At 47.2% G+C, this 24,067-nt stretch overlaps 1 protein-coding gene across 7 annotated transcripts in view; it reads right to left on the minus strand.

Moving 5' to 3' along the window:
* The window catches only part of USP49 (ubiquitin specific peptidase 49), a 378,308-nt gene that overhangs the window by 197,096 nt on the left and 157,145 nt on the right, over positions 1 to 24,067 (minus strand). The gene's annotated exons all lie outside the window — the stretch shown is intronic.

Genomic DNA, 24,067 nt, shown 5'->3' on the forward strand with positions numbered 1-24,067 from the left:
CATACACGCCAGGGGCCAGAAACAGGAAGTCCTGTGCGTTCTAGCGGCCGAAGCCGGTGGAACGCACGCTGCCAACATAAATAGGGGATAAAAAAACGATCTAATATATTTAGAGACAAAGTGATGTTTTATATCAAAAGAGGAGATCATCCCTCAAGAAATATATATATATATATATATATATATATATATATATATATATACACACACACAGGCAAAAAAATCAGGATCACATGGCCCCTTACCTGTAGTTCAACTTTCGTTATCTATGTTTTAATCTGCCCATGTAGCCTGTATTATGTAGGTAAGACCCAGTGTCATTTTAAGGAAAGGATGGCCCAACATAGATCAGCAATCCGGGCTGCCCTGAACACTGGTAAAAGTGACCAACCGGTTGCACGACACTTCGTGCAGACAAAACACAGTTTGGCATCGGTTAGGTACAAAATAGTCGACCAAATCCAGGAAACATCTAGAGGAGGAGATCGAGCAACTAGATTATTACAACTAGAGGCTAGATGGATATATAAACTAGATACCATCTACCCCAGAGGCCTAAATGAACAGTTAAACTTACAGTGTTTTCTGTAAGTTTACTAAAGGAACAGGGGCCTGTGTACTCATCGCCTCCACTATGCATATAACAACGGTCTAAGAACGATCCCCAATTTAAGTTGCATTTATCACTTGGGCATATTTATTCATTGAGACCGTAATTTCATGACCCAGTAGTTGGGTAACGCCATCTATAAAGACAGGATCTTGAGATAAATTCACAGATACACGGCCTTTTTAAAATAAATTATAATAATTTACAAGATTGGTTTACATTATCAGTAAGATCCCATAACACAATAGGCGAGAGTTGATGTATGTTATGCATTTCGTACACTGTTCACCATGTTTGTAATTGTTGTATATTTTTAATCTGTATGTGAAATTCCAACACATGATTTTTAGATTCACTAAGTATGTCCATCACACTATATTTATTAGTGTGTCTTAAACACTTGAGTTTTTATATCACTGGGCAACAGAGGTTTGTTGTTTGCTGTTTTATACATTTATATTTGTTTGTTGTTGCCAGGTGACGGAGCACGGCGTATTGCTGTGGTTAGGTGCCGTCTCCATGGCAACCTGCTCCCTGCTGTCCACAGCCGCGTCAGAAGCGGGTCCGTGTTGCGGGATGACGTGACTTCCGGCAGACGGGCGCCACACGTGACCGGAAGCGCGAACTCCAGGTGCCGGACAACGCGGACGAGGCGGGGGATGACGGGGTCCAGGCTGGTAAGGTATTTAAGTTGTTTTGTTTGGTTTATTCACTTGTTTGCTGTGTCCTGAAGAAGGGGGTTCGACCCCCGAAACGTCGATATTAAACACACATGGCTTATATATACACATATATATATATATATATATATAGTTCCTCAAAAATCAACTGTTGAACAACATATAAAAAAGGGTCAAAAATTGTTATAGGGGACCCAGGAGGAGGCAGCACCAATAACAATACAAAAACATTAACAAAAAAACATACATAAAACGGTTACAATTAAAAAGACAAGCTGGCTATATAGTGAACAAACCTACACAGCAAGTATATCGGTATCTATACATTATATACCGACACCAATCGAGGGGTTCATTAGACATGTGTTGAAGATATACCATTGATGAACTGGTCAGAGACTTATAGACAAACACTTAATGGATTATATTCATTGAGCTCCCCCTGGGGGCTACTGTGTCCAATTCATTGATCCAATAACATTCCCTCCGTTTAAGCTGCCCCACTCGATCGCCTCCAGTCGACAGAGGTGGACAGAGGTGGAACCCAATCGATCAACATACACTTTAGACTTGCTACTTGGTGCTTAGCCTCTAGAAAGTGTGTAGGTGGCTGTATGCATGTGTAAATGAGTGTCTTTTTTTTAGTCAGAGTTGTATGGTTTCTTGTTAGCCAAGTACCTAATATCCACAAGAATTGACAATATATAAATATATATATATATATATATATATATATATATATTTTATTTGTCACAACTTCCACTTTTGCATCTCATTAATTTCCTCTGTCCTGATCCATGTTGGGATTTCTGCAAAACCTGTGTGAGCGTGTTTTTTTTTTTATTCTCTACACTAAGGGGTCTATTCATGTAGAAAGTCTAAACTGAACTGTTACTTATCACTATACATCGCATCAGTTTGATGCAATATATAGCTTAGATAAGTAGCAATTCATGTATACTCACCTCTCCAATGATGCGCTGTGTATCCGGGGGTCCTGTGATGCAGTCTTCTCCAGTACTCATCTCATCGTAGCCGGCGTCAGCACGGGTGGCAAGCGCCGTATCCGCACCGAAGTTCAGATTGCGCCATCCTGAGATGGTGAACTGAACTCCATGGAGAAGCGTAAAGCAGAGCTTTCAGTTCCTTCATGAATCGTGCGCACCATGCAAACGTACGTAGCGGGGGTGCCGCTGGAGAAGACATGGACTTCGTGCTATTCACGTAGCAGGTTACCATGAAGCAAAGAAAAGTCCTGCTTAATGCGATGTAGCGCCTGATGTCACATGTGTGCAGGCATTTAAGATGTCATTCTCTAGCAAGTGTACGGGCGGGTCTGCGTACTGCACATACACACAGCCAGATGTGCAGATATATCTGCACATACTGTATATTGAGCATTGTTCTGTGTTGCATGGCCAATGCGACATGTCTATGAATGACGTCCCTTCTACATACATTCAGGGGATACTTAATATTTACTATTACCCCCTGATGTTTTCGGGGAACTAGCCGCAAATATTTTTTGATAAATGGGACCCTAAGTGGGGTAAATAGATATTTATGTCAAATCAGTGTGTAGCTGGGGGAATGAAAGGTACTGATGCAGATGATGAATGATGGTTTTGGTTGTGCCTGTACTGTGGGATTTCAGTAGATTGGTTTGTTGTCTGTTCTCTGGGAGGCGAGTGTGTATTTTGCATTTACGGATTGAGGGCCTAATTCAGACCTGATCGTAGCAGCAAATTTGTTAGCAGATGGGAAAAATAAGAATTTACTTACCGATAATTCTATTTCTCGGAGTCCGTAGTGGATGCTGGGGTTCCTGAAAGGACCATGGGGAATAGCGGCTCCGCAGGAGACAGGGCACAAAAAGTAAAGCTTTACGATCAGGTGGTGTGTACTGGCTCCTCCCCCTATGACCCTCCTCCAAGCCTCAGTTAGGTACTGTGCCCGGACGAGCGTACACAATAAGGAAGGATTTATGAATCCCGGGTAAGACTCATACCAGCCACACCAATCACACCGTACAACCTGTGATCTAAACCCAGTTAACAGTATGATAACAGCGGAGCCTCTGAAAAGATGGCTCACAACAATAATAACCCGATTTTTGTAACTATGTACAAGTAATGCAGATAATCCGCACTTGGGATGGGCGCCCAGCATCCACTACGGACTCCGAGAAATAGAATTATCGGTAAGTAAATTCTTATTTTCTCTATCGTCCTAGTGGATGCTGGGGTTCCTGAAAGGACCATGGGGATTATACCAAAGCTCCCAAACGGGCGGGAGAGTGCGGATGACTCTGCAGCACCGAATGAGAGAACTCCAGGTCCTCCTTAGCCAGGGTATCAAATTTGTAGAATTTTACAAACGTGTTCTCCCCCGACCACGTAGCCGCTCGGCAGAGTTGTAATGCCGAGACCCCTCGGGCAGCCGCCCAAGAAGAACCCACCTTCCTTGTGGAGTGGGCTTTTACCGATTTTGGCTGTGGCAGGCCTGCCACAGAATGTGCAAGGTGAATCGTACTACAAATCCAGCGAGCAATAGTCTGCTTAGACGCAGGAGCGCCCAACTTGTTGGGAGCATATAGTATAAACAGCGAGTCAGATTTCCTGACTCCAGCTGTCCTTGAAATGTATATTTTTAAAGCTCTGACAACGTCCAACAACTTGGAGTCCTCCAAGTCGCTTGTAGCCGCAGGCACTACAATAGGTTGGTTCAGATGAAATGCTGACACCACCTTAGGGAGAAAATGCGGACGAGTCCGCAGTTCTGCCCTGTCCGAATGGAAAATCAGATATGGGCTTTTGTAAGATAAAGCTGCCAGTTCTGACACTCTCCTGGCCGAAGCCAGGGCTAGTAGCATGGTCACTTTCCATGTGAGATATTTCAAATCCACAGTTTTTAGTGGTTCAAACCAATGAGATTTGAGAAAGTCCAAAACAACATTGAGATCCCACGGTGCCACTGGAGGCACCACAGGGGGCTGTATATGCAGCACTCCCTTAACAAAAGTCTGGACTTCAGGAACTGAAGCCAATTCTTTTTTTGGAAGAAAATCGACAGGGCCGAAATTTGAACCTTAATAGATCCCAATTTGAGACCCATAGACAATCCTGATTGCAGGAAATGTAGGAATCGACCCAGTTGAAATTCCTCCGTCGGAGCACTCCGATCCTCGCACCACGCAACATATTTTCGCCAAATGCGGCGATAATGTTGCGCGGTTACTTCCTTCCTTGCTTTAATCAAAGTAGGAATGACTTCTTCCGGCATGCCTTTTTCCTTTAGGATCCGGCGTTCAACCGCCATGCCGTCAAACGCAGCCGCGGTAAGTCTTGAAACAGACAGGGACCCTGCTGAAGCAAGTCCCTTCTCAGAGGTAGAGGCCACGGATCTTCCGTGATCATCTCTTGAAGTTCCGGGTACCAAGTCCTTCTTGGCCAATCCGGAACCACTAGTATCGTTCTTACGCCTCTTTGCCGTATAATTCTCAATACTTTTGGTATGAGAGGCAGAGGAGGAAACACATACACCGACTGGTACACCCAAGGCGTTACCAGCGCGTCCACAGCTATTGCCTGCGGATCTCTTGACCTGGCGCAATACCTGTCCAGTTTTTTGTTGAGGCGAGACGCCATCATGTCCACCATTGGTCTTTCCCAACGGGTTACCAGCATGTGGAAAACTTCTGGATGAAGTCCCCACTCTCCCGGGTGAAGGTCGTGTCTGCTGAGGAAGTCTGCTTCCCAGTTGTCCACTCCCGGGATGAACACTGCTGACAGTGCTATCACGATTCTCTGCCCAGCGAAGAATCCTTGCAGCTTCTGCCATTGCACTCCTGCTTCTTGTGCCGCCCTGTCTGTTCACATGGGCGACTGCCGTGATGTTGTCCGACTGGATCAACACCGGTTTTCCTTGAAGCAGAGGTTCTGCCTGGCTTAGAGCATTGTAGATTGCTCTTAGTTCCAGAATGTTTATGTGAAGAGACGTTTCCAGGCTCGACCACACGCCCTGGAAGTTTCTTCCTTGTGTGACTGCTCCCCAGCCTCTCAGGCTGGCGTCCGTGGTCACCAGGATCCAATCCTGTATGCCGAATCTGCGGCCCTCCAATAGATGAGCACTCTGCAACCACCACAGAAGAGATACCCTTGTCCTTGGAGACAGGGTTATCCGCTGGTGCATCTGAAGATGCGACCCTGACCATTTGTCCAACAGATCCCTCTGGAAAATTCTTGCGTGGAATCTGCCGAATGGAATTGCTTCGTAAGAAGCCACCATTTTTCCCAGGACTCTTGTGCATTGATGTACAGACACCTTTCCTGGTTTTAGGAGGTTCCTGACAAGCTCGGATAACTCCTTGGCTTTTTCCTCCGGGAGAAAAACCTTTTTTTGAACCGTGTCCAGAATCATCCCTAGGAACAGCAGACGTGTTGTCGGAATTAACTGGGATTTTGGAATATTCAGAATCCACCCGTGCTGTTTTAGCACTTCTTGAGACAGTGCTAATCCCATCTCTAGCTGTTCTCTGGACCTTGCCCTTATTAGGAGATCGTCCAAGTATGGGATAATTAATACGCCTTTTCTTCGAAGAAGAATCATCATCTCGGCCATTACCTTGGTAAAGACCCGAGGTGCCGTGGACAATCCGAACGGCAGCGTCTGAAACTGATAGTGACAGTTCTGTACGACGAACCTGAGGTACCCCTGGTGTGAGGGGTAAATTGGAACGTGGAGATACGCATCCTTGATGTCCAAGGATACCATAAAGTCCCCTTCTTCCAGGTTCGCTATCACTGCTCTGAGTGACTCCATCTTGAACTTGAACTTCTTTATGTACAGGTTCAAGGATTTCAGATTTAGAATAGGTCTTACCGAGCCATCCGGCTTCGGTACCACAAATAGAGTGGAATAATACCCCTTTCCTTGTTGTAAAAGGGGTACCTTGACTATCACCTGCTGAGAGTACAGCTTGTGAATGGCTTCCAAGACCGTCACCCCTGTCGGAGGGGGACGTTGGTAAAGCAGACTTCAGGAAACGGCGAGGTGGATCCGTCTCTAGTTCCAACCTGTACCCCTGAGATATTATCTGCAGGATCCAGGGATCTACCTGCGAGTGAGCCCACTGCGCGCTGAAATTCTTGAGACGACCCCCCACCGCCCCCGAGTCCGCTTGAGAAGCCCCAGCGTCATGCTGAGGCTTTTGTAGAAGCGGGGGAGGGCTTCTGTTCCTGGGAAGGAGCTGCCTGTTGCTGTCTCTTCCCCCTTCCTCTGCCTCGTGGCAGATATGAATATCCCTTTGCTCTCTTGTTTTTAAAGGAACGAAAGGGCTGCGGTTGAAAAGTCGGTGTCTTTTTCTGTTGGGGAGTGACTTGAGGTAAAAAGGTGGATTTCCCGGCTGTAGCCGTGGCCACCAAATCCGATAGACCGACACCAAATAACTCCTCCCCTTTATACGGCAAAACTTCCATATGCCGTTTTGAGTCCGCATCGCCTGACCACTGTCGCGTCCATAAACTTCTTCTGGCCGAAATGGACATAGCACTTACCCGTGATGCCAGTGTGCAGATATCCCTCTGTGCATCACGCATATAAAGAAATGCATCCTTTATTTGCTCTAAAGACAGTAAAACATTGTCCCTATCCAGGGTATCAATATTTTCAATCAGGGACTCTGACCAAGCTACCCCAGCACTGCACATCCAGGCTGTCGCTATAGCTGGTCGTAGTATAACACCTGTATGTGTGTATATACTTTTTTGGATATTTTCCATCCTCCTATCTGCTGGATCTTTAAGTGCGGCCGTCTCAGGAGAGGGTAACGCCACTTGTTTTGATAAGCGTGTGAGCGCCTTGTCCACCCTTCGGGGGCAACCCACGCTTCATCACACACCTCATTTAATTCATCTGATTCAGGAAAAACTATAGGTAGTTTTTTCACACCCCACATGATACCCTGTTTTGTGGTACCTGTAGTATTAGCAATATGTAACGCCTCCTTCATTGCCAAAATCATATAACGTGTGGCCCTACTAGAAAATACGGTTGATTCGTCACCGTCGCCACTGGAATCAGTGCCTGTGTCTGGGTCTGTGTCGACCGACTGAGGCAAAGGGCGTTTTACAGCCCCTGACGGTGTTTGAGGCGCCTGGACAGGCACTAATTGATTGTCCGGCCGTCTCATGTCGTCAAACGACTGCTTTAGCGTGTTGACACTATCCCGTAATTCCATAAATAAAGGCATCCATTCTGGTGTCGACCCCCTAGGAGGTGACATCCCCATATTTGGCAATTGCTCCGCCTCCACACCAATATCGTCCTCATACATGTCGACACACACGTACCGACACACAGCAGACCCACAGGGAATGCTCTTAACGAAGACAGGACCCCACTAGCCCTTTGGGGAGACAGAGGGAGAGTTTGCCAGCACACACCAAAAGCGCTATATATGACAGGGATAGCCTTATAATAAGTGCTCCCTGTATAGCTGCTTTAATAATATAGTTTTGCCACAATTTTGCCCCCCCTCTCTTGTTTTACCCTGTTTCTGTAGTGCAGTGCAGGGGAGAGCCTGGGAGCCTTCCTGACCAGCGGAGCTGTGTGAGGAAAATGGCGCTGTGTGCTGAGGAGATAGGCCCCGCCCCTTTTTCGGCGGACTCGTCTCCCGCTCTTTAGTGGATTCTGGCAGGGGTTAAATATCTCCATATAGCCCCCGGAGGCTATATGTGAGGTATTTTTAGCCAAAAAAGGTTTTCATTTGCCTCCCAGGGCGCCCCCCTCCCAGCGCCCTGCACCCTCAGTGACTGCCGTGTGAAGTGTGCTGAGAGGAAAATGGCGCACAGCTGCAGTGCTGTGCGCTACCTTAAGAAGACTGAGGAGTCTTCTGCCGCCGATTCTGGACCTCTTCTCGTTTCAGCATCTGCAAGGGGGCCGGCGGCGAGGCTCCGGTGACCATCCAGGCTGTACCTGTGATCGTCCCTCTGGAGCTAATGTCCAGTAGCCAAGAAGCCAATCCATCCTGCACGCAGGTGAGTTCACTTCTTCTCCCCTAAGTCCCTCGTTGCAGTGATCCTGTTGCCAGCAGGACTCACTGTAAAATAAAAAACCTAAGCTAAACTTTTCTAAGCAGCTCTTTAGGAGAGCCACCTAGATTGCACCCTTCTCGGCCGGGCACAAAAATCTAACTGAGGCTTGGAGGAGGGTCATAGGGGGAGGAGCCAGTACACACCACCTGATCGTAAAGCTTTACTTTTTGTGCCCTGTCTCCTGCGGAGCCGCTATTCCCCATGGTCCTTTCAGGAACCCCAGCATCCACTAGGACGATAGAGAAAAACATGTGCACTGCAGGTGTGGCAGATATAACATGTGCAGAAAGAGTTAGATTTGGGTGGGTTATTTTGTTTCTGTGCAGGGTAAATACGGACTGCTTTATTTTTACACTGCAAAGTAGATCTCAGATTGAACACACCCTACCCAAATCTAACTCTCTCTGCACATTATATCTGACCCCCCCCCCCCCCCTTTGCAATGAACATGGTTTTGCCCATCTGTTAACAAATTTGCTGCTACGATCAGGTCTGAATTAGGCCGATGTGTGTGATGTGACTGCTGTATGGCAGAGGAGTGTGCGTTCTGTGGCAAAGGAGTGTGCATTGTGTCTGACTTTTCACACACACACACAAAACGTAGGATTATGAAGGCGTTAATCATTTAAGGAGCATATTGAGTGAACTGATGCTATAGTGGCATCAGATAGGCATTTAAGGGCATTTGGGGAGGCACAAGGGGAGCGCAAAAGCATAAACTGCAATGGGACCCAGAAACAGTGAAGTGGTACCCCAATTTTTTATGGGACCCACATTTTTTCACTCAGCGCGTTCACTGACACAGGGCTGAATTAGCAGCAAAATTGTGATAATTTACAGCGATTACTCCTTTTTTGCAACACAAACTGGATTTTTACAGGTATGTGCTCTTCTCCAATTCACCTATTCAATTTCAAAATCGCAAAAAAACTCATTTCCGTTAAAATAGTCATGCCAGAAGTGAAAAGTGAAAGGGAAAATCTGCGTGTACCCCGCAAAAAAGCTAAAATAATGGTGCATACACACGATGCAATACTGGCTAATGGCTGATATAGACTAGAAACTGGCCAGAGGTATGAACCTCCGATCTAGTCCGTATCGATCCTGCCTGCACACGCTATATTTCTTTGCGATGCCGATCCCATGGTACCGCGCATTAGAAAAGCAAAAGCATACACATGGTGCGATTTGTGCTTACTTTTCTTACGATTATGACCTTACAGTCAAAATCGTAAGAACAAACCGCACCTTCACATAGTATAATAGTATGGAAGTATATTATTGGTCATAATAAAAAGTATCTGAGGTAATTAAATTGGGTCAAATGTGAAAAAATGATAGAAAGCAATGTTCTTCAGCAAAATAAGTGCTCAAATGTAATTTGGGGGTACATAAAAATGTGTATAAGTATTTATTGGGGCAATTGTAGGGGAAACAGACTGATTACTCCCACCTGCAAGTATAAAACACTTGTCCCACTCATAATCCCAATTTCCATCATTTTGCACTTTTCCACCCTACCAATGACAGGACATTATTGGCCAATTAAAAACTAACTAAAAAAGTGCCTAATTAGTAATTCAGGGAAGGGGAGGGGGGGGGTCCCAGAAATTCTGAACTAAATCCCAACATTTTTAACTTAAAATAGGGATTTTCCCAAGTTTATCACCTGCTCAGAGGTGGTTAACTGAAGTTTGCGGTAAAATTACTGCAAATCAGTTTTAGTGGACAAGATTTTTATTGCGCAAACTTATTTTCGCAGATAACTGAATTAGCCCCACAATTGGAATATACAAGTATAACAAGTAGCTATATAAAGTATATAACAAGTAGATAATTAGTAGAAATATCAAATAGGATTTTAATACTTACCGGTAAATCCTTTTCTCTTCGTCCGTAGAGGATGCTGTTGACTCCAAAAGGACCATGGGGTATAGACGGGATCCGCAGGAGACATGGGCACTTTAAGACTTTAAATGGGCGTGAAATGGCTCCTACCTCTATGTCCCTCCTCCAGACCTCAGTTATAGGAACTGTGCCCAGAGGAGACGGACATTTCGAGGAAAAGGATTTTGTTAAACTAAGGGTGAAATACATACCAGCTCACACCACAACACACCGTACAACATGGCATTTCATTAAAACCAGTTAACAGCGTGAACCAACGAGATCAGCAACAGGCTGACCCTTACCAAAATACAACCTTTGTGTAACATAAGCAATAACTATATACAATTACTGCAGATAGAGTCCGTACTGGGACGGGCGCCCAGCATCCTCTACGGACTAAGAGAAAAAGATTTACCGGTAGGTATAAAAAAGCCTATTTTCTCATACGTCCTAGAGGATGTTGGGGACTCCAAAAGGACCATGGGGTTTACACCAAAGCTCCAAACCGGGCGGGAGAGTGCGGATGACCCTGCAGCACCGATTGAGCAAACAGGAGGTCCTCATCAGCCAGGGTATCAAACTTGTAGAACTTTGCAAAAGTGTTTGACCCCGACCAAGAAGCTGCTCGGCAAAGCTGTAAAGCCGAGACACCTCGGGCAGCCGCCCAAGACGAGCCCACCTTCCTAGTGGAATGGGCTTTCACCGATTTCGGTAACGGCAAACCAGCCGTAGAATGAGCCTGCTGAATCGTATTACAGATCCAGCGTGCAATAGTCTGCTAAGAAGCAGGAGCGCCAACCTTGTTAGGAGCGCTGTCTTCCTAAACCGAGCCGTTCTGGCTACATAAATTTTCAAAGCTCTGACCATATCAAGAGACTTGGAATCAGCCAAGGCTTCAGTAGCCACAGGTACCACAATAGGTTGGTTCATGTGAAACGAAGAAACCACCTTTGGTAGAAATTGTTGACGAGTTCTCTGCTCTATCCTCATGGAAAATCAGATAGGGGCTTTTGTGAGACAAAGCCGCCAATTCGGACACCCGCCTTGCGGACGCCAAGGCCAACAGCATGACCACCTTCCAAGTGAGAAATTTCAACTCTACCTTTTCCAAAGGTTCAAACCAATGTGACATAAGGAACTGTAACACCACATTAAGGTCCCACGGTGCTACAGGGGGCACAAACGGAGGTTGGATGTGTAGCACGCCTTTCACGAAAGTCTGCACTTCTGGAAGTGAGGCTAATTCCCTTTGAAAGAAAATAGATAAGGCAGACACCTGCACTTTAATGGAGCCTAACTTCAGGCCCGCATCCACACCTGCTTGCAAAAAGTGGAGAAACCGCCCCAGCTGAAATTCTTCTGTAGGAGTCTTCTTGGATTCACACAAAGACACATATTTTCTCCAAATAATGCTACGCCATTACCTCCTTTCTAGCTTTGAGTAGAGTGGGGATGACTTCCCCCGGGAATACCCTTCCTAGCTAGGATTTGGCGTTCAACCGCCATGCCGTCAAACGCAACCGCGGTAAGTCCTGGAACACACACGGCCCTTGCTGTAACAGATCATCTCTGAGAGGAAGAGGCCGGGGATTTCCTGTGAGTAATTCCCGAAGATCCGGAAACCAGGCCCTACGTGGCCAATCTGGAACAACGAGTATCGTCCGAACCATTGTTCTTCTTATGATCCTTAATACCTTTGGGATGAGTGGAAGCGGAGGGAACACGTAGACCGACTGAAACACCCACGGTGTCACCAGTGCGTCCACTGCTATTGCTTGAGGGTCCCTCGACCTGGAACAATATGTCCGAAGCTTCTTGTTGAGGCGAGACGCCATCATGTCTATTTGAGTTAGTCCCCAACGACTTGTCACTTCTGCAACGACCTCTTGATGAAGACCCCACTCTCCTGGATGGAGATCGTGTCTGCTGAGGAAGTCTGCTTCCCAGTTGTCTACTCCTGGAATGAAGACCGCTGACAGAGCGCTTGCATGTTTTTCTGCCCAGCGAAGAATCTTGGTGGCCTCCGCCATCGCCGCTCTGCTCTTCGTTCCGCCCTGGCGGTTTACGTGCGCCACGGCTGTGATGTTGTCAGACTGAATCAGGACGGGCAAGTCGCAAAGAAGATGTTCCGCCTGCCGCAGGCCGTTGTAGATGGCCCTTAACTCCAGCACGTTTATGTGCAGACAAGCTTCCTGGCTTGACCATTTTCCCTGGAAATTTTGTCCCTGTGTGACTGCTCCCCAACCTCGGAAACTCGTGTCCGTGGTCACCAGAATCCAATCTTGGATTCCGAACCTGCGACCCTCTAGAAAGTGAGAACTTTGGAGCCACCACAGGAGAGAAACCCTGGTCCTAGGGGACAGGCTTATCTTCCGGTGCATCTGCAGATGGGACCCGGACCACTTGTCCAGCAGGTCCCACTGAAACGTTCTTGCATGGAACCTGCCAAACGGAATGGCCTCGTAGGCCACCACCATTTTTCCCAGCACTCGAGTGCAGTGATGAATCGACAATCTTGGCGGTTTCAGAAGTTCATTGACCCTGTTCTGGATTTCCTGAGCTTTTTCCAACGGGAGAAAGATCCTCTGCAGGTCAGTGTCCAGAATCATGCCCAAAAACGATAGCCGAGTTGTCGGAATCAACTGCGACTTTTGTAAAATTTAGGAGCCAGCCATGCTGTTGCAGCACCTGTAGGGAGAGCGCAATGCTTTTCAGTAACTGCTCCTGTGATCTCGCCTTTATCAGGAGATCGTCCAAGTACAGGATAATTGTGACCCCTTGCTTGCATTTCCACCATTACCTTGGTGAAAATCCTCGGGGCCGTGGAAAGACTAAACGGCAACGTCTGAAATTGGTAGTGACAATCCTTAACAGCGAACCTCAGGTACGCCTAATGAGGAGGATATATGGGGACATGTAGGTACGCATCCTTTATGTCGACCGACACCATAAAATCCCCCCCTTCCAGACTGGAGATCACTGCTCAGAGATTCCACCTTGAATTTGATTTTTTTTAAATAAAGGTTGAGGGATTTCAAGTTCAGAATCGGCCTGACCGAGCCATCTGGCTTCGGGACTACAAACAGGGTTGAATAAAACCCGTCTCCCCGTTGTGACGGGGGTACCGTGACAATGACTTGCTGTTGACACAGCTTTTGTATTGCAGCACATACTACCTCTCTCTCTGGAAGAGAAACTGATAAGGCCGATTTGAAAAATCGGTGCGGAGGCACGTCTTGGAATTCCAGCTTGTTTCCTTGGGTCACAATATCCAGCACCCAAGGATCTAGGTCCGAGCGAACCCAGACCTGACTGAAGTTGAAGACGTGCCCCCACCGGTGCAGACTCCCGCAGCGGAGCCAAAACGTCATGCGGTGGACTTGGTTCAAGCCGGGGAGGACTTCTGTTCCTGGGAGCTTGCCCCAGCCGGGGAACTTTTACCTCTTCCCTTACCTCTGGCCGCGAGGAAGGAAGAACCACGTCCTTTCCTGAACTTATGCGACCGAAAGGACTGCATCTGGTATTGAGGTGATTTCTTTTGCTGTGGAGGGACAAAAGGCAAAAAGGAAGACTTACCCGTGGTAGCTGTGGAAACCAGGTCCGCGAGGCCCTCATCAAACAAAACTTCACCTTTGTAGGGCAGAGCCTCCATAGCCTTCTTAGAGTCAGCATCACCATTCCATTGATGAGTCCACAACGCCCTCCTAGCCGAGACTACCATGGCATTGGCCCTTGATCCCAAGATGCCAATATCCCTCGCAGCCTGCCTTAGATAAACCGCTGCGTCCCTGATGTGACCCAGGGTCAAAACTACGCTGTCCCTATCCAGGGTGTCTATGTCAGATAACAAGTTATCTGCCCACTTTCCAATAGCGCTACTCACCCATGCCGATGCCACGGCCGGCCTGAGTAGCGTATCGGTAGTAACAAATAGATTTTAAGGTAGTTTCCGGTTTACGATCCGCAGGATCCTTAAGGGCTGCCGTGTCAGGGGACGGTAGCGCCACCTTCTTGGACAAACGCGCCAGGGCTTTGTCCCTGTGGGTGATGATTCCCACCGTAATCTATCCGGCGAGGGGAAAGGATATGCCATAGCAATTCTCCTGGGAATCTGCAGTCTCTTGTCAGAAGACTCCCAAGCCTTTTCAAAAAGAGCGTTCAATTCATGAGAGGGAGGAAGCATTACCTCAGGTTTCTTTCCCTTAAACATACAGACCCTTGTGTCAGGGACAGTGGGGTCTTCTGTGATATGCAACACATCTTTAATAGCCACAATCATGTACTGAATACTCTTAACCACTTTAGGATGTAACTTGGCATCATTATATTCGACGCTGGAGTCGGAATCCGTGTCGGTGTCTGTGTCTGCTACCTGGGTAAATGGACGTTTCTGAGACCCTGAGGGGGCCTGAGACTGATAAAACATCACCCATGGATTGTCTCCATGCTTGGTTCTGAGACTCAGAATTGTCTAACCTCTTATGCAATAAAGCCACACTTGCATTTAAAACTTTCCACATATCTACCCAATCAGAAGTCGGCAGTGCCGACGGAGTCACTGCCACATTCTGTTCAGCTCCCTCACCAGCATCCTCCTGGGAAAAGCATTCAATTTCAGACATGTCGACACACACGTACTGACACCCCCAAACACACTGGGCTATAGGGGACAGACCCACAGTAAGGTCCTTCAGAGAGACAGAAAGGGAGTTTGCCAGCTCACACCCAGCGCCCCCCGGTCTGAAGGAATTAACCAATGCCCCAGACCTGTAAGCGCTTTTTATATATAGTAATCAACACCAAATTGCCGTACCCCACCCTCGTTTTGTGCACCCTGTTACTTGTGGTAGCAGTGAAGGGCCAGGAGCAGCGTCTCCGCAGCTGTGCTGTGGAGAAAATGGCGCTGTGTGAGCTGAGGAGGAAGCCCACCCCCTATATGGCGCGCTTCGGTCCCACGTTTTTTTATACTGGCGGGGGTCCCTATACATTGCCTAGGCAATGTATATACATATAGCCAGGTTAAATATGAGGCTTTATTGCTGCCCAGGGCACCCCCCCTGCGCCCTGCACCCATGTAGTGCCACTTGTGTAAGGGAGCAATGGCGCGCAGCGCGACCGCTGCGCGGTACCTCCGGAAGATCTGAAGTCTTCTACCGCCTTTGAAGTCTTCTTTGCTTTCTTTACTCACCCGGCTTCTCTCTTCAAGCTCTGTGAGGGGGACGGCGGCGCGACTCCGGGAACGAACAGCTAGGCTCACCAAGTGATCAGAACCTCTGGAGCTAATGGTGTCCAGTAGCCTAAGAAGCAGAGCCTTTGAACTCACAGAAGTAGGTCTGCTTCTCTCCCCTCAGTCCCACGAAGCAGGGAGCCTGTTGCCAGCAGTGCTCCCTGAAAATAAAAAACCTAACAAAAGTCTTTTCTAGAGAAACTCTGTAGAGCTCCCCTAGTGTGTAACCAGTCTGAGGTCTGGAGGAGGGGCATAGAGGGAGGAGCCAGTTCACGCCCATTAAAAGTCTTAAAGTGCCCATGTCTCCTGCGGATCCAGTCTATACCCCATGGTCCTTTTGGAATCCCCAGCATCCTCTAGGACGTATGAGAAAGTTAGATTATAGGTTACTTTTTGGAAGCCATATACAAGGGGTTATTCAGAGCTGTTAGCAAACCAAAAAATAAGAATTTACTTACCGATAATTCTATTTCTCGTAGTCCGTAGTGGATGCTGGGGACTCCGTAAGGACCATGGGGAATAGCGGCTCCGCAGGAGACTGGGCACAAAAGTAAAGCTTTAGAACTACCTGGTGTGCACTGGCTCCTCCCCCTATGACCCTCCTCCAAGCCTCAGTTAGGATACTGTGCCCGGACGAGCGTACACAATAAGGAAGGATTTTGAATCCCGGGTAAGACTCATACCAGCCACACCAATCACACCATATAACTTGTGATCTAAACCCAGTTAACAGCATGATAACAGAGGAGCCTCTAGAAAAGATGGCTCACTACAGCAATAACCCGATTTTTTGGTAACAATAACTATGTACCAGTATTGCAGACAATCCGCACTTGGGATGGGCGCCCAGCATCCACTACGGACTACGAGAAATAGAATTATCGGTAAGTAAATTCTTATTTTCTCTGACGTCCTAGTGGATGCTGGGGACTCCGTAAGGACCATGGGGATTATACCAAAGCTCCCAAACGGGCGGGAGAGTGCGGATGACTCTGAAGCACCAAATGAGAGAACTCCAGGTCCTCCTCAGCCAGGGTATCAAATTTGTAGAAATTTACAAACGTATTTGCTCCTGACCAAGTAGCTGCTCGGCAAAGTTGTAAAGCCGAGACCCCTCGGGCAGCCGCCCAAGATGAGCCCACCTTCCTTGTGGAATGGGCTTTTATTTATTTATTATTTATTTATTAACAGTTTCTTATATAGCGCAGCATATTCCGTTGCGCTTTACAATTAGGACAACAGTAATAGAACAAAACTGGGTAAAAACAGACAGACATAGAGGTAGGAAGGCCCTGCTCGCAAGCTTACAATCTATAGGGAAATAGGCATAGATACACAAGGATATATGCTACCTATTGCATAATGGTCCACCAGATTGCTAGGTTCTTAATGGGTTGTATGATGATACCCCACAAAGTTATCCAAGTGTCAGGAGGGTGTGAGACTAAAGAAAGACAAGATATGTGATGTTATGAATACTCTACAGAGGATGTAATTAGATAGGGAAGCACTGAAGGTTATGTGGGTGGGTCTGGAATTTGATAGGCTTGTCTGAAGAGGTGAGTTTTCAGGGAACATTTAAAGGTTTGGAGACTAGAGGCGAGTCTTACTGTGCGTGGGAGGGCATTCCACAGAGTGGGTGAAGCCCGGATAAAGTCCTGTAATTTTGAGTGTGAACAAGTAATGCGTGTGGATGAGAGACGTAGATCTTGTGCAGAGCGGAGAGGTCGGGTAGGGAGATATTTTGAGATGAGTGAAGAGATGTATGTTGGTGCAGTTTGGTTAATAGCCTTGTATGTGAGTAAAAGTATTTTATATTTAATACGGTAGAATACCGGTAACCAATGGAGGGACTGACAGAGCGGATCTGCAGACGATGAACGTCTGGCAAGGAAGATTAGCCTCGCAGCTGCATTCAAAATGGATTGTAGTGGTGAGAGCCTATGTTTGGGAAGACCGGTCAGGAGACTATTACAATAATCAATGCGGGAGATAATGAGAGCATGGATTAGAGTTTTTGCTGTGTCTTGTGTAAGATAAGGGCGTATTTTGGATATGTTTCTTAGATGTATGTAACATGATCTTGAGACAGATTGAATGTGGGTAACAAAGGACAGTTCAGAGTCAAGAATGACACCTAGGCAGCGAGCTTGTGGGGTAGGGGTGATTGCAGAGTTCTCAACAGTGATAGAGATATCAGGTTGGAAACTACTATTGGCCGGTGGAAATATAATTAATTCTGTTTTGGAAATATTAAGTTTGAGGTGGCGAGATGTCATCCAAGATGAAATGGCAGAAAGGCATTCAGTGACACGGCCCAATACAGATGGTGACAAATCAGGGGAGGAGCTTTTACAGATTTTGGCTGTGGCAGGCCTGCCACAGAATGTGCAAGCTGAATTGTACTACAAATCCAACGAGCAATAGTCTGCTTAGAAGCAGGAGCACCCAGCTTGTTGGGTGCATACAGAATAAACAACGAGTCAGATTTTCTGACTCCAGCCGTCCTGGAGACCTATATTTCCAGGGCTCTGACAACGTCTAGCAACTTGGAGTCCTCCAAGTCCCTAGTAGCCGCAGGCACCACAATAGGTTGATTCAGGTGAAACGCTGAAAACCACCTTAGGGAGAAACTGAGGACAAGTCCTCAATTCCGCCCTGTCCGAATGGAAAATCAGATGAGGGCTTTTACAGGATAAAGCCGCCAATTCTGACACGCACCTGGCCCAGGCCAGGGCCAACAGCATGACCACTTTCCATGTGAGATATTTTAACTCCACATATTTAAGTGGTTCAAACCAACGTGACTTTTGGAACCCAAAAACTACATTTAGATCCCAAGGTGCCACTGGAGGCACAAAAGGAGGCTGTATATACAGTACCCCTTTCACAAACGTCTGAACTTCAGGGACTGAAGCTAGTTCTTTTTGGAAGAAAATTGACAGGGCCGAAATTTGAACCTTAATGGACCCCCATTTCAGGCCCATAGACACTCCTGTTTGCAGGAAATGTAGGAATCGACCTAGTTGAAAATTCCTCCGTCGGGGCCTTACTGGCCTCGCACCACGCAACATATTTTCGCCAAATGCGGTGATAATGTTTTGCGGTTATATCTTTCCTGGCTTTGATCAGGATAGGAATGACTTCATCCGGAATGCTTTCTCCTTCAGGATCCGGCGTTCAACCGCCATGCCGTCAAACGCAGCTGCGGTAAGTCTTGGAACAGACAGGGTCCTTGCTGGAGCAGGTCCCTTCTTAGAGGTAGAGGCCACGGATCCTCCGTGAGCATCTCTTGAAGTTCCGGTTACCAAGTCCTTCTTGGCCAATCCGGAGCCACGAATATAGTGCTTACTCCTCTCCATCTTATAATTCTCAGTACCTTGGGTATGAGAGGCAGAGGAGGGAACACATACCCTGACTGGTACACCCACTGTGTTACCAGAGCGTCTACAGCTATTGCCTGAGGGTCCCTTGACCTGGCGCAATACTTGTCGAGTTTTATAAACATGTGGAAGACTTCTGGGTGAAGTCCCCACTCTCCCGGGTGGAGGTCGTGTCTGCTGAGGAAGTCTGCTTCCCAGTTGTCCACTCCCGGAATGAATACTGCTGACAGTGCTATCACATGATTTTCCGCCCAGCGAAGAATCCTTGCAGCTTCTGCCATTGCCCTCCTGCTTCTTGTGTCACCCTGTCTATTTACGTGGGTGACTGCCGAGATGTTGTCCGAATGGATCAACTCCGGGTGACCTTGAAGCAGAGGTCTTGCTGAGCTTAGAGCATTGTAAATGGCCCTTAGCTTCAGGATATTTATGTCCGTGGTCACCAGGACCCAGTCCTGAATGTGCGGCCCTCTAGAAGATGAGCACTCTGCAACCACCACAGGAGAGACACCCTTGTGCTTGGTGACAGGGTTATCCGCTGATGCATCTGAAGATGCGACCCGGACCATTTGTCCAGCAGGTCCCACTGGAAAGTTCTTGCGTGGAATCTGCCGAATGGGATTGCTTCGTAGGAAGCCACCATTTTTCCCAGAACCATTTCATTGATGTACTGAGACTTGGCTCGGTTATAGGAGGTTCCCGACTAGCTCGGATAACTCCCTGACTTTCTCCTCCGGGAGAAACACCTTTTTCTGGACTGTGTCCAGGATCATCCCTAGGAACAGAAGACGAGTCGTCGGAATCAGCTGCGATTTTGGAATATTGAGAATCCAATCGTGCTGCCGCAACACTACCTGAGATAGTGCTACACCGACCTCCAACTGTTCCCTGGATCTTACCCTTATCAGGGAATCGTCCAAGTAAGGGATAACTAAAATTCCCTTCCTTCGAAGGAGTATCATCATTTCGGCCATTACCTTGGTAAAGACCCGGGGTGCCGTGGACCATCCATACGGCAGCGTCTGAAACTGATAGTGACAGTTCTGTACCATAAACCTGAGGTACCCTTGGTGAGAAGGGTAAATTGGGACATGAAGGTAAGCATCCTTGATGTCCCGAGACATCATGTAGTCCCCTTCTTCCAGGTTCGCAATCACTGCTCTGAGTGACTCAATCTTGAATTTGAACCTCCGTATGTAAGTGTTCAAGATTTTAGATTTAGAAACGGTCTCACCGAGCCGTCCGGCTTCGGTACCACAACAGTGTGGAATAATACCCCGTTCCCTGTTGCAGGAGGGGTACCTTGATTATCACCTGCTGGGAATACAGCTTGTGAATGGCTTCCAAAACTGCCTCCCTGTCAGAAGGAGACATCGGTAAAGCCGACTTTAGGAAACGGCGAGGGGGAGACGTCTCGAATTCCAATTTGTACCCCTGAGATATCACCTGAAGGGTTCAGGGGTCTACTTGCGAGTGAGCCCACTGCGCGCTGAAATTCATTGAGACGGGCCCCCACCGTGCCTGATTCTGCTTGTAAAGCCCCAGCGTCATACTGAGGGCTTGGCAGAGGCGGGAGAGGGCTTCTGTTCCTGGGAACTGGCTGATTTCTGCAGCCTTTTTCCTCTCCCTCTGTCACGGGGCAGAAATGAGGAACCTTTTGCCCGCTTGCCCACGAAAAGACTGCGCCTGATAATACGGCGTCTTCTTATGTTGAGAGGCGACCTGGGGTACAAACGTGGATTTCCCAGCTGTTGCCGTGGCCACCAGGTCTGAAAGACCGACCCCAAATAACTCCTCCCCTTAATAAGGCAATACTTCCAAATGCCGTTTGGAATCCGCATCACCTGACCACTGTCGTGTCCATAACCCTCTACTGGCAGAAATGGACAACGCACTTAGACTTGATGCCAGTCGGCAAATATTCCGCTGTGCATCACGCATATATAGAAATGCATCTTTTAAATGCTCTATAGGCAATAATATACCGTCCCTATCTAGGGTATCAATATTTTCAGTCAGGGAATCCGACCACGCCAACCCAGCACTGCACATCCAGGCTGAGGCGATTTCTGGTCGCAGTATAACACCAGTATGTGTGTCAATACATTTTAGGATACCCTCCTGCTTTCTATCAGCAGGATCCTTAAGGGCGGCCATCTCAGGAGAGGGTAGAGCCCTTGTTCTTACAAGCGTGTGAGCGCTTTATCCACCCTAGGGGGTGTTTCCCAACGCACCCTAACCTCTGGCGGGAAAGGATATAATGCCAATAACATTTTAGCAATTATCAGTTGTTATCGGGGGAAACCCACGCATCATCACACACCTCATTTAATTTCTCAGATTCAGGAAAACTACAGGTAGTTTTTCCTCACCGAACATAATACCCCTTTTTGGTGGTACTCGTATTATCAGAAATGTGTAAAACATTTTTCATTGCCTCAATCATGTAACGTGTGGCCCTACTGGAAGTCACATTTGTCTCTTCACCGTCGACACTGGAGTCAGTATCCGTGTCGGCGTCTATATCTGCCATCTGAGGTAACGGGCGCTTTAGAGCCTCGTCTGGACAGGCACAAGCTGAGTAGCCGGCTGTCTCATGTCAACCACTGTCTTTTATACAGAGCTGACACTGTCACGTAATTCCTTCCAACAGTTCATCCACTCAGGTGTCGACCCCCTAGGGGGTGATATCACTATTACAGGCAATCTGCTCCGTCTCCCATCATTTTTCTCCTCATACATGTCGACACAAACGTACAGACACACAGCACACACACAGGGAATGCTCTGATAGAGGACAGGACCCCACTAGCCCTTTGGGTAAACAGAGGGAGAGTTTGCCAGCACACACCAGAGCGCTATATATATATATATATATACAGGGATAACCTTATATAAGTGTTTTTCCCCTTATAGCTGCTGTATTTTTAATACTGCGCGTAATTAGTGCCCCCCTCTCTTTTTTAACCCTTTCTGTAGTGTAGTGACTGCAGGGGAGAGCCAGGGAGCTTCCCTCCAACGGAGCTGTGAGGGAAAATGGCGCCAGTGTGCTGAGGAGATAGGCTCCGCCCCCTTCTCGGCGGCCTTATCTCCCGTTTTTCTGTGTATTCTGGCAGGGGTTAAATTCATCCATATAGCCCAGGAGCTATATGTGATGCATTTTTTTTGCCATCCAAGGTGTTTTTATTGCGTCTCAGGGCGCCCCCCCCTAGCGCCCTGCACCCTCAGTGACCGGAGTGTGAAGTGTGCTGAGAGCAATGGCGCACAGCTGCAGTGCTGTGCGCTACCTTGTTGAAGACAGGACGTCTTCTGCCGCCGATTTTTCGGACCTCTTCTGTCTTCTGGCTCTGTAAGGGGGCCGGCGGCGCGGCTCTGGGACCTATCCATGGCTGGGCCTGTGATCGGTCCCTCTGGAGCTAATGTCCAGTAGCCTAAGAAGCCCAATCCACTCTGCACGCAGGTGAGTTCGCTTCTTCTCCCCTTAGTCCCTCGATGCAGTGAGCCTGTTGCCAGCAGGTCTCACTGAACATAAAAAACCTAAAACTAAACTTTTCACTAAGCAGCTCAGGAGAGCCACCTAGTGTGCACCCTTCTCGTTCGGGCACAAAAATCTAACTGAGGCTTGGAGGAGGGTCATAGGGGGAGGAGCCAGTGCACACCAGGTAGTTCTAAAGCTTTACTTTTGTGCCCAGTCTCCTGCGGAGCCGCTATTCCCCATGGTCCTTACGGAGTCCCCAGCATCCACTAGGACGTCAGAGAAAAGTTAGCAATTAGGCAAAACCATGTTGCACCGCAGGTGGGGCAGATGTAGCATGTGCAGAGAGTCAGATTTGGGTAGGGTGCGTTCAAACGGAAATCTAAATTGCAGTGTAAAAACCTACCCAAATCTAAATCGCTCTGCATATGTTACATCTGCCGCACCTGTAGTGCAACATGCAGGGCAGTATCTAGAGAGACGAGGAGGCCCATGTGCAGGATCCGTCTGGACCCCCTCCTCTCTAGCCCGCAGTTGTAGAGATCCCTACAGCTATCCCAGAGCACATGCAGAGATCTCCGGTAAAATGGCGCGGCAGCCATATTCCCAGTGATTTTCCTACTGTGCATTCGCGAAACACCAGGAAAATGGCACAGCGTCATTTTTCCAGTGATTCCCGATTTGCTGCTGCTGCGCCGAAGAACTCTAGAGGGTATCACATATAATGGGTGCAGGGTGTGCAGTGTGAATCTGCTCATGTGGTATATCAAATCACAGCCCGTTATATTATGAACAAAATCATTTTGTTTTTGAAATATCTCAATCCTATCTAAAGGAAAAATAGCTTTATGTATGCTCACAAAACACCAAAAAGGTATGGATTTTTTCAATTTTCAAAGCCTTATAAAAAACTCAAAACTACACAAGATAAACATTTAAAATGATGATTTGTGGTCAGCTTGTCCCCTACAGAGTGGTTTCCAATTACTGCGGCTAATTAACTCGCTGGGGCTATCCTATTAGCCCCAATGCGGACACTGACTAGGGAACCAAATACCCGATGAGTAACAATTTTTCCCGTGATCGTAAAAACACAAAAAAGTCTACGGCCTTTTGCTGATCCTATGTGTTTTCGTGACAAAACAGGCAATTTTTCGCATGGAAAAAAGGGCTATAATTGGAGAGCCGGACAATGATCATCGGGCAAAAATCATGATAAAATATATATTTTTTTGTGCACAAATTTACCATGGCTAGTAGGATACCCCCCTTAGTATGCAAACTAAAAGAAGTAAAAAATAATACAAAAAAACTTTATTACAGTTTCAAAATGTTTTTGAAGCAAATATATTTATAGGTTAGAAGTATACATATATTAATAATGAAAAAAGATTTAACTGCAAAAAAAAAAAAAAAAAAAAACCAAAAAAATTCAAACATACAACAAAACATAAATTGTCCAGTAAGCAGTTAATTATATAAATATCCAATGTGGTACATTTGATCGTTTGAAGGAGTCAACTGAAAATGCTCACTCAACTGCATGTGCGCACAAACAATTGTCACAATTCAACTGTTTGAGCGCATATGCACAGCGCATATGTCGCGCCCAGACAGGGTTTAGCCTCATAAAATGGCTAAACCCATCTAAAGTCCTGCTTTGGGGGTCCAAACTATTGTTGCTTGGACGTCCAAGGTGCTGAGATTGAAC

This window comes from Pseudophryne corroboree, chromosome 2 (genome assembly GCF_028390025.1).
Source record: "Pseudophryne corroboree isolate aPseCor3 chromosome 2, aPseCor3.hap2, whole genome shotgun sequence".
In the NCBI taxonomy this organism is placed as follows: domain Eukaryota; kingdom Metazoa; phylum Chordata; class Amphibia; order Anura; family Myobatrachidae; genus Pseudophryne; species Pseudophryne corroboree.